This window comes from Zingiber officinale, chromosome 4A, assembly GCF_018446385.1.
Source record: "Zingiber officinale cultivar Zhangliang chromosome 4A, Zo_v1.1, whole genome shotgun sequence".
NCBI classification, from domain to species: Eukaryota; Viridiplantae; Streptophyta; class Magnoliopsida; order Zingiberales; family Zingiberaceae; genus Zingiber; species Zingiber officinale.
Genome location: NC_055992.1, coordinates 22,027,466 through 22,042,068, shown reverse-complemented (window position 1 = coordinate 22,042,068; position 14,603 = coordinate 22,027,466). Strand labels below are relative to the sequence as shown.

At 37.1% G+C, this 14,603-nt stretch overlaps 1 protein-coding gene and 1 long non-coding RNA gene across 2 annotated transcripts in view; one reads left to right on the top strand and one right to left on the bottom strand.

Annotated features, from left to right (window-relative positions):
* Positions 1-14,237, bottom strand: part of LOC121969691 (alpha-galactosidase 1-like) — a 30,512-nt gene extending 16,275 nt beyond the window's left edge. Inside the window, exon 1 of the mRNA XM_042519917.1 lies at positions 14,006-14,237. The gene's annotated coding sequence lies outside the window, so the exon portion shown is untranslated. The remainder of the gene's footprint in view (positions 1-14,005) is intronic.
* LOC121969692 lies at positions 8,503-10,454 on the top strand. Its single transcript, XR_006108614.1, has 2 exons — positions 8,503-8,554; positions 10,248-10,454. It is a non-coding gene; the product is annotated as an uncharacterized LOC121969692 (long non-coding RNA).
* Positions 14,238-14,603: the final 366 nt, after the last annotated feature.

Here is a 14,603-nt window from a genome sequence, read left to right as displayed (position 1 = left end):
GTCTGATCACCTGATCCACTAAGACTTTTCCTGCAATACTACATTAGCCAGCAGCAATAATAGTAATACAGAATGCTATGATAAAACTAAACTTAGAATCACCAAGATCCGCCGATCAACTTTGCTTGGAGTTCACTCCTCCAAGACTTCTCGTTACCTAAGGTTATATCCCCCTAGGATTTTCTCCATCTGGCTTCACTCACCATAACCTAAGGTTACCACCCCTTAGGGTTTTCTCCACCAGGCTTCACTTACCAAGACTCAGTATTTGGCTACCCAGGGATCAAGTCCTCCAGACCTATCCACCCGACTTCCACGATCTACCGATATTTCTCTTGACTCAATATTCGGCTACCCAGTGATCAGGTCCTCCAGACCTATTGAATCCACCTATCTTCCATGATATACTGAGATTTTCCTTGCCTAGCCTACAACTAGGACTTCCCTTGCCTAACCACAGTTAGGATTAGTCACTCGGTTGACTTCCTACCCTTGCTTAGCCATGACTAGGACTTCCCATGATCAAGATCCATTAAACATACTTAAACATATTTGTTGAACATTAAAACCTTGGAGGTCGATTGTACCAACAGTAACTAGTTCATTAGAGCTACTTGTTGTAAGACTTCATATGGTTCTCTATATATATAGATATGTCTGTGAAGTTCTTACTGCTACTCGAGTGCAAATTTCCTTCAACTTGAGGTATACAAGTCATCTTGGTTATGGAGACTTATATTTTGACATCTTAAGCAAACATCTCTTAGAGGTGTGGACCCGAGATGATTGGGTATAAGTCGAAGTGTCCGAAGGTGTTTGGATAATCTATAGAGGATTCATCGCTCCTTGTGAGTAGACGTATATCCTATGGCCACACGTTAAGATTATTATTCAGTCTTTGGCCAAAGCATCATATGTTAAGAGTATGAGACTCTTGTATACATGTATGAGTAATTTAAATCCATAGAATAAGGAAGTATTACTTGGGCTAGGTGTCACATAGTCAGCCTAGTGGGGGTAGACACATAAACCATGTCATAAACCAAGTGGGTATAAGACGAGTGAAACGAACAAGACACGACTCACTGTAGCTGCTGAAGGGTTCAAAATTAATTTTGAGATCAACTATGATTTTTTAGTTAATTGGGGATCATGATGTACTATTAGGTGTCACTCATGATCATTCCATAATTAAGTAGTTAATTATGGGCGATCAAGATAAATCGGGAACATATTGGGTCACATGCACTACGAGTCAATAAAAGACGTATAACAAGTTAGAGAATAGGATTATCAGATCAAGAGATAAATATTTTGTTGGGCCATACATAAGACAAATATGGAAATATTTGTCAAAAAGGAAGCTCGGATGAGCCACAACTCTTATGAAAGAGTTAGACTCTATTTGGTTTAGCCATTAACCAACTTGATTTAGTTGTGAACCAAATCAAGGAGTTAATGGGTAAATTTTTAGTTAAGACATAATATGTTAGATTTGGAATTTCTAATCTAACTTATTATAGGAGACTATATATTGATATGGTTAAGAGAGAATTAATATATAATTCATTATTGGTTTGATTAGGTTTTTAAAACTTAAACCCAATTCCTCTCTCCCTCTCCCTTGCCCTCTCTCTTGCCACCGACCATAATAAGAGGATCTCCTCTTGTTGTCGTGAGCCACCTAAAGAAAGATCTTCCTTTAGAGGCGAGGTTCGATAACGTCGCAAAAGGTTGATGCCCTTCTCATTACAAGTTATTTGTAAGGTATACCTAGAATAATTGTTATTCGATTTTGTTTTATTTTATGATCTTGTCTGTGCGATTGTATCTTGCATGTATGTGGGGGGTTTCAAAAAGGTTCTACATATTGAGCCCGCATCCAATAACCCGAAACTCAATAAACATAAGTTAGATCATTTTAAAGGGTTATATTCACATGTTCAATTTATAAATAAGTCCACCTAATAGGGATAATAAAATCCAACAATCTCTCACTTGGGCTATATTTAAGTTGTATGTGAAATACAAGTAAAACTTTAGTTGATACCAAATTTTATGGGTACAAGATACCCCTGTAAATAATTTGGTCAATTAATTTCATTGGTATAAGACTAAAGAAGTCATAGCTATTGTATATGGTCGTAACTGTTGGTACAAGAAGCACCAAATGATCGAACCTGTATTTTGATAATGACAAAGAGTTCAAAGTTAAGTTGTCTTATGATCTAGCAAGGGTTAAACCAAGTGTGTCGGAAAGTCCTAAGTATACATAGACAAAAGTTCTAGTCGATTCTAGGTAGATGGAAAATCCTAGGGGGAGGTAACCCTAGGTCCTAGGGGTAGTAACCCTAGGTTATAGAATGTCTTGGCGAATCGTGTACTTTGGGCGAAATCCTAGAGTCAGGGACTCTAGTGGTCGCAGACCAGGTTTAAGATTGGATGGATCGGGGATCGGACGTCTAGCGGGAAAGTCCTGAAATCTAGGGCACTGAGTAAAAGTCCAATCGGTCTGGAGGATCGATTTAGCAAAAGGTAAACTCTCCTAAGAGGAGTAGGTGAGGACCTATTTCCCGAAGAGGAAACAGTAGGCATCGGTTCGACTTAAGGTTTCAGCGAAATCCGAAAGTCAGAATCGGATAGTCTGAAGGCTATCAAGTTATCTATTGCTTTATTATGTTCTATTTGTTTAATTCCGCTTTGCAGGAAAACTAACATTTTTACAGGGTTAGATTTAGTCGTGTTCGATCAACCGAACGTCTGGATCGGTCGACCGAACCACTAAGTGAACAAATCATATTCCAACTCATGGTGAAGTGTTGACTAGGGGATCGGTCGACCGAACAGGGAGGTTCAGTTGATTGAACGGTGGATTAGCTTCGGACTGGGTTGATCGGGTCAGATAAGCTAGCAAGATCAATGAGATCGGTGGACTGAATAGCGGGATTGGTCGATCGAACGAAGACCTTATCCGAGCAGAAGCATGTGGACGAGAAGCTGGGTAGGTTTAGAGGGTTCGGTCGATCGAACACCTAGATTGGTCGACCGATGAGTGTCAAGCCAAAGATTGATCCCGAAATCAATGGATCTAGATTAGGTCTGGCTCGACTATAAAAGGAGGGTCGACCAACAACTTCTAAATAACACATTTAGAACGGTCATCTTCCATGTGCGTTGCTCCGAGATGATTCAACGATGTCCAAATGCTCTCCAACAATCGACGACCAACTACTAATCCTTTGTTGTCAGTATACTTTAGTTTTAATACTTATACTTGCATATTTGTAAAGCTTTTACGAATTGATAGCAGATTGCCCAACATAAGCAATGAACGATCGCGAACCTTAGAGTAAGAGTTGTCAAAGGCTTCGTACCAAGTAAAGCCAAAGGTGTCAACTTGGTTTTTGTTCTCTTACTTTTTGCTCTTTAATTTCTGCTGCATGAACTCTTACACGATCGAGTTTTCCAAAACGAGTGAAAAAGACATGAGTGCTATTCACCCCCCCCTCTAGTATGCATCGATCCTACAATTGGTATTAGAGCAAGGTCGCTTCGAATTGATGAAACCACCATTCAAGCAATTTTTTTTTTATTTTTGTGGTATTTTTTTCAAAGTCAATCGGAATCGGTAAGTTTTGTCGATCAAATTTTTTGGTTCTTGAGGTCGGTGTAAACACTACTCGAGTGTTACTATATTTTACTCTCGCACTACTAATCCAAGACCAAGTCTTGGAATATTTGTTATTTTTTAATGTGCGAGATTTCTCTTTAACAATGGCATACCAAGAAGGTTACAGCACAACACGCCCGCCTCTCTTCTCTGATGAAGACTCTGGCTACTGGAAGGGTCGAATGGAGTACCACCTCCAGACGCAAGTCGAGATGTGGATGATCATCCATACCGGATTAGTACTTCCACTCGACGACACTAGAAAACTAATATCATGCGAGAACTAGGACACAAATTTGATGAAGAAGATCGAAGCCAATGCCAAGGCAACATGTACTCTACGATACGACCTAACAAAAGAAGAACTGAACAGAGTTGGTCCATTTTTAAGTGCAAAGGAGTTGTGAAAAAAATTGATCGAGCTACACGAGGGTACTTCCGACACGAAAGTAAGAAAACAAGATCTACTATTAAAAAAATTATATAATATAAAAATATAGGAAGGTGAGTTAGCGAGCCAGCTACATACTCGCATCCAAGATCTTCTGAACGGACTCTATGCGATCGGACAGAAAGTGGAGAATCACGACATAATCAGGTACGAGCTAAATGCTTTTTCGAGGAATACCTTGTGGACATCGATGGTAGATTCTTACAAAGTATTCAAGGATCTTTCAACAATTAGAATAGCTAAATTATTTTCAGAATTCAAATTACATGAACAGAATAATACACCTTCAGTCGAGAAAAGTATTGCCTTTGTTGCAGGTACAAACAAAATAAAAGAATCAAAAGTCAAGCGCCTAACCAAATCTAAGCCCAAATACGAATCAGAGTCATAAGACAATGATGAGATCACCATCGAGCTAGTTAATCTTGTATGAAAATTGTGCAAGAATAAGAATTGCTTCACAAAACACGAGATCAAAAAGATGATCCAGGCAAAGATGACACAACCAAGTCTAAACTCAAAAATGAAGTTTGAAGTCACCTACTATGGCTGCAACCGGACACATTAAGGCAAACTGTCTAAATCAGAAGGAAGCAACGGAAAAAGAAGGCGCTACAAGCAATATGGGACTAATCATCATCAGAAGACTCTAATGAAGACCGTGAACAAACCAACTTCCTCGTACTACTAGCCTAAAAGCAAGTCGTCGAATCTGAGTCCGAGACAGAATCAAAAGCCGAGTCCGAGGGAATCCAAGGATCTATATCCGATTCATAAAGTTCTCAAACCAATGTAAGTACCTATCTAATTAGATCACATAACTTGATTTCTTACTTGTCAAGAAAGTTAGCTAAGTCCAATCTGTTGGATCATGGCGGTTGGCTAGAAGGGGGGTTGAATAACCTGCAAATACAAAAAGAGACCCTTCTCGAACTTTCAACAGAATACTTGCATAAATTATAAAAGTAATAAATTAAAACTGAAAAGAAGAGGCACAAGATGTTTACTTGGTTACAACCGAGGAGGTTGTTAATCCAAGGAAAGTGTAGCACTAGTATCTCCTTCAGGCGGAGAAGCCTCTTGGAATACAGAAGCTCTACTAACAAAGAAGTGCACAAGTGTTGGAATATAGAATTCTTGAGTTGATTGGAAACTTCTAGACCAAGGCTGTATTTATAGCCTTGGTCGGGGCGCCTGGAAGGGTTCCATGCTCCTGGGAGGGGATAAACTTTTATCCCCTTCGCAACAGATCGTGTTTGACTCGATCTTGGTCAAAGTTCAACTCCGGGCGTCCGGACCACTAAAGTCAACAGGGTTGACTTTTGGTCTGGTCCCTCTGCTCTGGTGCTGCTCGCCTCGGTCCGGGTCTTCTGCTCCGGCTCCGCTCACTTGGGTGATTTCGACCAATCGAAATAAGGCTCACCCGAACCCAATTTTGTCCTTCTCGAGCAACCTTTCGCTCCAGCTTCTCATCCCTCTGAAATGTCGCGCGCCTCCTTCTCATCCACTCGCATACTCTTCCGTAGTGCAACGACCACCCTTCTTACTACTACTACTACTCTCTAAGAGTGACCGTTACTTATCTACTAACTCTACTTAACCGGTTTATTAAAAGTCTCTAGGAAAACCCTAACGAAAAATTTCGGCAGAGTCTCCCCTGTACCGGTGACCATTTTCCATAATACAAGCATAATATACTCAGCCACAGGCGGCTGGAAATATATTTCAATCAACCACGCAGTTTAATAAGAAATGAAAACTAACCACAACCACGCAGTTTAATAATTCAAATCATGCAGATAATGAAAAACCGAAAACATAACCTCTTACTACATAATTTTCTTATCAACTTAATAAGAAATTAAACTAAACAAATTCTTAAACTAAATGAGTTCTTTAGCTAAGTCCCAAGGACCTCCATAGTCCACACATCACACACTCCTCTTGCATCTCCTTGTCGCCTGTAACACCCCAAATTTCCTCAATTAGAGACCTAAAAGTAATTTAAAAATATTTAAAAATGATATAGAAATATTCTAGGGATTTTTAGAAATTTTTAGAGTAATTTTATGTAATTTTTGGAGGTCGTTTGGTATTTTTACTAAACGAAGGAAGTTTCAACAAAAAAATGTCCAAGCCGAGAATTGAACCCACGACCTTTGACTCGGTCAAAACCGAGCTGACCAGGTGGGCAAACAGATTTTTCTGTTTAGAAAAGGTAGCGAATTTATTTAAGATAGTTAACAGAATATTATAAAAGGGATAAGATGATCTTGGATTTGTTTGTTTAGAAAAGATAGTGAATTTATTTAAGATAGTTAACAGAATATTATAAAAGGGATAAGTTGATGTTGGATTTGTTTGTTTAGAAAAAGTAGCAAATTTATTTAAAATAATTAACAGAATATTGGATTATAAAAGGGATAAGTTGATGTTGGATTTGTCTATTTAGAAAAGATAGCGAATTTATTTAAGGAGTTAACAGAAATATTAAGTTATAAAAAGGGATAAGTTGATGCTCTATTTTCCCATGACTTAAACCATTCTCTCCTTCTCTTCTGCGTACGATGGCGGAGCTCGGGCAGAAAACGAAAGGGAGTTAGGGCATCATCTTCGGAGGACGGCTAAGGTCCTAGAAGCCCTTTTTGTTCGGTTGTGAGTCCAAGAAGCAAGGTAAGTTGCTTACTCACCTGCTGTAAGAGTAGCTATCGAGTTTTTGCTTTACTTGTTGTTTTCTGTGATGAATGCCGTAAGGAGCCTGTTGTGAGGTTGTTGCCGTGAGTCTCAAAAGGGAACGAAGAAGGGAAACAGATTGTATTTCTTTGAATTGAAGTTTGAATTCGGTGGATAAGATTAGTAGCTTGTGATCCCTTGCTATGAGATTTGCTGTTTCGAGATGGTTTTGTTTCGTTTCCAGAAATCATTACAAGGTTTTAGATTGAATTAACAATTTGTTGTTTTCTGCTGTAACCAGTTATGTTGTTAGGGAATTAGTGCACTTTGTCTTTGCTTTGGAACCTGTAACAGATTTAGTCTTATTGGTTGGCCTCCTTGTAGTTTACAAGCCTGCACAGTTGGGTGATTTGGAAGTTTAGTTTCAAAATCTTGTAGTAAATTCCGAATAAGAACAACCCATTCCTTTTGTGCTATAAGTTGAACAAGAACAGTCCATTAAACCTATCCTAGCTTTAGAGCTTGCATTGCAGATTTTTGATTGTCTAGCATAGCAGATTTTGAATGGTTAGCATTGTAGATTAGCATTTCAGTTTTTTTTTGGTTTATTCTAGCATGCTGTTTGGACTTTCCCATTTGCTATTGAATATGGATGATTAGATTTCATTTTCTATTTCGTTGCTATAGGTTTGAGCATGAGTAGATTTAGAGTTCTAGTTCCTTAGGTAATTAAATGTGCATGAGTGGCATCCCTTTAAAGCAATCAGTTTCTGGTTTCTTTTGTATTGGTTAGGTATGCAGAATTTGTCATTGTAGCTTAGTTTTCCTTGCTAATTCTATACACATGATTAGTTTTAAGGTTGGTTTCTCCTTGTTAATTCCTTAATTGAAGCATGTGAACTCAGATTATGAGCATGGACAGTTTATGTTAAGTTCAGCAAGTCTAGTTTTGTGTTACGCTTCAATTTCAGCAAGTTTAAATTCCAGTTAGTAGATCTTGTTGTTTCATTACTACCTCATTTAGCATGGACAGATTTATTTCGGCTTTAGTTGTGGTTTCCTACTAAAGTACCAAATATAAGAGTAAAAGGGGATAAAGAAAAGGAAAGAAAAGGCCGAAACCTTAAGTAGATCCCAAAGTCAAGACTTTAGGGATTTTGGCACACAAGGTGCCTATTAAAATGCCGAGGCATTTAAAGAAGAAGTAATTAAGATTATAAGTATTTTACTTTTAAGAAGAGGCTAGTACCCGACTTCCGAGGTTGTCGTTAAACAAATCCAGGTGTCCAATTCCGAGGTCTTGGCCCTGGTAGACCGAGGTCTGCTCTTTTAGGATTGGTGGCTCGCTACCCCAACCTATTAGGGAACGCGCATAAGATGGTACTATGCCTGGGCCCAAGAAGAAGTTGATTATTATTTTGAAGTATTATAAGTATAAGCTTTTGAACTAATAAAACAATGTGTTTACAAAAGTTTACAAGTATTAAAGAATAAGTTTTAAATAAGTAAAATAAAAGAATAAGTTATTAAGTAAGTTTAATAAGAATCAGAAAGTGTTTAGAATTCAGTAAGTTAAATTCTTTATGCTAGCATGATAGTATAGACTTGTCTTACATGTTTAGCCTTTCAGTATGTTTCTTTACTATTAGGAGAGCATGAGTTAGCTTACTGTTATTTGCTATTTATGAGCATGAGTAGCTTTGCATGTTAGCATTCAGTTTTAGCATGTTTTTATTTATATACATGCATATCGAGTTTTTGTGAGTTAGATAGCGCTTACTAAGCAAATTTTGCTTATAGACTACACTTCCTCTTACTGCAGATACAGGAAAGGAAAAGATATAGAAAGGAAGGCGACAAGGAGGTGTTCGAGGGATGTGTGATGCCAGGACTATGGAAGCCTTGGGACTTAGTTTAAGAATTTATTAAGAATGTATTAGATGAGTCATTTAGTCTTCCGCTGTTAGTTAACTGTATGTTTTTATTTTGTTTCCGCTATTTATTACTTGCATGCTTTGACTTCATTAAACTGCGTGGTGATGTTATTCCTTTTGGTTGTGAAAATATATGTTCCAGCCGCCTGTGGCTGAGTATAGTTTGTTTGTATTGTTGATTTGGTCACCGGTACAGGGGAGATTCTGCCGAAATTTTTCGGTAGGGTTTCTTCAAGGATTTTAATCATACCGGTTAAGTAGAGTTAGTAGTTAAGTAACGGTCATCCTTAGAGAGTAGTAGTAGTAAGAAGGGTGATCGTTACAGTTGGTATCAGAGCAGTTCCCATTCTCCATCATCGCACATCAGCACCATCCTTGCCGTTTTCAAGTAAGAAAGTATTTAATTTTCTTTTATGCTTTCTTCATTATTTGCAGTATAGAGTATCTGCTTATATGTGCTTAGGAAAGAAGAAAATTCATGTTTTAATTTTCTATGTTTTGATACATATGCTTAGAAAGAATAGAGACAATTTTAGTTTTGTTTCTCTTATATTCATATATACATAAGTATGTTTAGAAAGGATAGAGAAGATACCAAGTCTTTCAAAGACCACTAATGGGTACGATGCGAGATAAATGATAGAGGACCGAGAAGTTAAGAAACTAAGGAACAAAGAGTATCATTAGTGGGAGTCATTTAGAACCAGAAGCATGAGGAAGTTACTTAGGAGCGTGAGGACAGTATGAGACAGAGATGTCCAGAATTATTCTAAGTTCGAGGACGAACTTTTTATAAGGTAGGGAGAATTGTAACACCCCAAATTTCTTCAATTAGAGACCTAAAAGTAATTTAAAAATATTTAAAAATGATATAGAAATATTCTAGGGATTTTTAGAAATTTTTAGAGTAATTTTATGTAATTTTTGGAGGTCGTTTGGTATTTTTACTAAACGAAGGAAGTTTCAATAAAAAAATGTCCAAGCCGAGAATTGAACCCACGACCTTTGACTCGGTCAAAATCGAGCTGACCAGGTGGGCAAACAGATTTTTCTATTTAGAAAAGGTAGCGAATTTATTTAAGATAGTTAACAGAATATTATAAAAGGGATAAGATGATCTTGGATTTGTTTGTTTAGAAAAGATAGTGAATTTATTTAAGATAGTTAACAGAATATTATAAAAGGGATAAGTTGATGTTGGATTTGTTTGTTTAGAAAAAGTAGCAAATTTATTTAAAATAATTAACAGAATATTGGATTATAAAAGGGATAAGTTGATGTTGGATTTGTCTATTTAGAAAAGATAGCGAATTTATTTAAGGAGTTAACAGAAATATTAAGTTATAAAAAGGGATAAGTTGATGCTCTATTTTCCCATGACTTAAACCATTCTCTCCTTCTCTTCTGCGTACGATGGCGGAGCTCGGGCAGAAAATGAAAGGGAGTTAGGGCATCATCTTCGGCGGACGGCTAAGGTCCTAGAAGCCCTTTTTGTTCGGTTGTGAGTCCAAGAAGCAAGGTAAGTTGCTTACTCACCTGCGGTAAGAGTAGCTATCGAGTTTTTGCTTTACTTGTTGTTTTCTGTGATGAATGCCGTAAGGAGCCTGTTGTGAGGTTGTTGCCGTGAGTCTCAAAAGGGAACGAAGAAGGGAAACAGATTGTATTTCTTTGAATTGAAGTTTGAATTCGGTGGATAAGATTAGTAGCTTGTGATCCCTTGCTATGAGATTTGCTGTTTCGAGATGGTTTTGTTTCGTTTCCAGAAATCATTACAAGGTTTTAGATTGAATTAACAATTTGTTGTTTTCTGCTGTAACCAGTTATGTTGTTAGGGAATTAGTGCACTTTGTCTTTGCTTTGGAACCTGTAACAGATTTAGTCTTATTGGTTGGCCTCCTTGTAGTTTACAAGCCTGCACAGTTGGGTGATTTGGAAGTTTAGTTTCAAAATCTTGTAGTAAATTCCGAATAAGAACAACCCATTCCTTTTGTGCTATAAGTTGAACAAGAACAGCCCATTAAACCTATCCTAGCTTTAGAGCTTGCATTGCAGATTTTTGATTGTCTAGCATAGCAGATTTTGTATGGTTAGCATTGTAGATTAGCATTTCAGTTTTTTTTGGTTTATTCTAGCATGCTGTTTGGACTTTCTCATTTGCTATTGAATATGCATGATTAGATTTCATTTTCTATTTCGTTGCTATAGGTTTGAGCATGAGTAGATTTAGAGTTCTAGTTCCTTAGGTAATTAAATGTGCATGAGTGGCATCCCTTTAAAGCAATCAGTTTCTGGTTTCTTTTGTATTGGTTAGGTATGCAGAATTTGTCATTGTAGCTTAGTTTTCCTTGCTAATTCTATACACATGATTAGTTTTAAGGTTGGTTTCTCCTTGTTAATTCCTTAATTGAAGCATGTGAACTCAGATTATGAGCATGGACAGTTTATGTTAAGTTCAGCAAGCCTAGTTTTGTGTTACGCTTCAATTTCAGCAAGTTTAAATTCCAGTTAGTAGATCTTGTTGTTTCATTACTACCTCATTTAGCATGGACAGATTTATTTCGGCTTTAGTTGTGGTTTCCTACTAAAGTACCAAAAGATAAGAGTAAAAAGGAGATAAAGAAAAGAAAAGAAAAGGCCGAGGCCTTAAGTAGATCTCAAAGTCGAGACTTGAGGGATTTTTGGCACACAAGGTGCCTATTAAAATGCCGAGGCATTTAAAGAAGAAGTAATTAAGATTATAAGTATTTTACTTTTAAGAAGAGGCTAGTACCCGACTTCTGAGGTTGTCGTTAAACAAATCCAGGTGTTCAATTCCGAGGTCTTGGCCCTGGTAGACCGAGGTCTGCTCTTTTAGGATTGGTGGCTCGCTACCCCAACCTATTAGGGAACGCGCATAAGATGGTACTATGCCTGGGCCCAAGAAGAAGTTGATTATTATTTTGAAGTATTATAAGTATAAGCTTTTGAACTAATAAAATAATGTGTTTACAAAAGTTTACAAGTATTAAAGAATAAGTTTTAAATAAGTAAAATAAAAGAATAAGTTATTAAGTAAGTTTAATAAGAATCAAAAAGTGTTTAGAATTCAGTAAGTTAAATTCTTTATGCTAGCATGATAGTATAGACTTGTCTTACATGTTTAGCCTTTCAGTATGTTTCTTTACTATTAGGAGAGCATGAGTTAGCTTACTGTTATTTGCTATTTATGAGCATGAGTAGCTTTGCATGTTAGCATTCAGTTTTAGCATGTTTTTATTTATATACATGCATATCGAGTTTTTGTGAGTTAGATAGCGCTTACTAAGCAAATTTTGCTTATAGACTACACTTCCTCTTACTGCAGATACAGGAAAGGAAAAGATATAGAAAGGAAGGCGACAAGGAGGTGTTCGAGGGATGTGTGATGCCAGGACTATGGAAGCCTTGGGACTTAGTTTAAGAATTTATTAAGAATGTATTAGATGAGTCATTTAGTCTTCCGCTGTTAGTTAACTGTATGTTTTTATTTTGTTTCCGCTATTTATTACTTGCATGCTTTGACTTCATTAAACTGCGTGGTGATGTTATTCCTTTTGGTTGTGAAAATATATGTTCCAGCCGCCTGTGGCTGAGTATAGTTTGTTTGTATTGTTGATTTGGTCACCGGTACAGGGGAGATTCTGCCGAAATTTTTCGGTAGGGTTTCTTCAAGGATTTTAATCATACCGGTTAAGTAGAGTTAGTAGTTAAGTAACGGTCATCCTTAGAGAGTAGTAGTAGTAAGAAGGGTGATCGTTACATCACCTTCCTTCACTGTATCTTTTCTTTCCCTTTATCTGCAGTAGGAGGAAATGCAGTCTATAAACATAAAGCTTAGTGAGCGCTATCTACTCACAAAAACTCGATATGCATGTATATAAATAAAAACATGCTAAAACTGAATGCTAACATATAAAACTACTCATGCTCATATATAGCAAAGGAAATCATGCTAACTGAAATGCTAATCATTGTATAGCTAAATATGCTCATAAACCAATAAGCATACTAAACATGGAAAGCTACTAAACATGTAAAGCTACTAAACATGTAAAACTACTAAACATGTAAAACTACTAAACATGTAAAGCTAAACATGTAAAGCTAAACATGCTCATAAGAATAAAACTATAACAGCATGCTGAAAGCAAATAAAACTAAACATGCTGAATAATCTAATAGCAAGAAACAAATAAAACTACTACTGAATGCTTCAAACAACAAGAAACTAAACTTTCTAATTCTAAACATATTTGAAGCTTGTTTCATTTGTTTCAAAACTTATACTTTAATACTTCAAAATAATAATAAACTTCTTTTGGGCCCGGCATTGTACCAACTTTTTGCGCGCATCCTTAATAAGAGTCGAGGTAGCTAATCCTGAAACTACTAAGGAACTTCTAGGCCTTGTGCCTAGGGGCATCTTGGAGCCCATCCCTTGGACCTTGTGTCCGGTACATGCCCTTTAAAAGTAAAATACTTTCTTTTTAACTATAACTTCTTTAAACTTGCCCTTACTTGGCATTTAAGCAAACACCTTGTGTGCGCTTTTGATATTCAATCTTCTGGAATTGAAATCAAGTCTAGACCTTAGTCTTTCTTGCTTATAGTTCTTAAAGATAGAAACTCATGCTTAGGTAAAAGCAAAGAAACTAATAATTGCATGCTCAAGATATTCAAATAGCAAAAGAGACTAGAAAGTATCACCGTGCATATCTAGTGGCAAAAGAAACTGATCATGCTCATTGGATAGCATGGAAATAACTAAATCTGCATACTAAAGAGGAAACTGTGCATGCTTTTCACATCTAAACCGAATAAAAAGATTCTAATTGAAATGCTTAAGGAAAAGGAAAACATTCTGTTCATGCACTCTAAAATTCTGCACAAAGTCGACTAGGTTTCCCTACAACCTCAGCAATTCAATTAAGCAAATGCAGCAGCACACTTCTAATTGCAACTTATCTACTCAATGACATTGATAAGAAGCACAGCGGAGAAGAACTTCATTGTTCCAATTTAAAACCGTCCAGCAATATCAGAACCATAGGAAAACAAAGTTTCACCATTCAAATTGCACAACACTAACAATACCAAAACCCAATTGTACCTAACCGAGCATCAGGAATAATCGTATCCCATTGAAACTTAGCATGCACCACCAAAACCTAATTTTGAAACTTAATCTATGAAGAAGAAGCAAAAGAAAGCGTTTGAAATCTCGAAAACTACTCCTACTGCAGGTGAGAAGCAACTCACATTGAGTTCTTGGACTTACAACCGGAGGGGAAGTGCTCTAGGGTTTCGGCGGAGCTTTGATTCCACCGTTTCCTTGTATTTCCCGAGCTCTCCTTGTCGGAATGGTCACCCACGGGTGAAAACCAGCCGGAAAAACCCTTTGCCGACGCCGGAGGGAGGAAACCCTAGCCTTGGCTGTGGTTTCGCCCGAGAGAAGGAACGGCGCCGCGTGCGTGAGGAGAAGAGAAATTTCGAGAGAAGTTTTTTATTTTCCGAAAAGAAACCTAAATTCCTTTTCTTATACTAGGGTTTAAATCGAAACTATACCTTAAATAAATTTATTCCCATATTTAGTTAACAAAACGAGCTTAGCTCGATTGGTCTGGCCGGTTGTGCTTGGGTCCGAGGAGCTGGGTTCGAAACCTAGCTTCTACAACTTTTTTTTTAAACTTCTTTCTTTTTTTTTAACCCTACTAAACGACATCCAAAAATTACGTAAAAATACTCTAAAAATTCCTAAAAATCTCTAGAATATTTTAAAAGTATTTCCAAATATTTTTATGGACTTTTAGAACTTGAAATAGGGAAAATTGGGTGGTTACACGCAGCGCCTAGTACC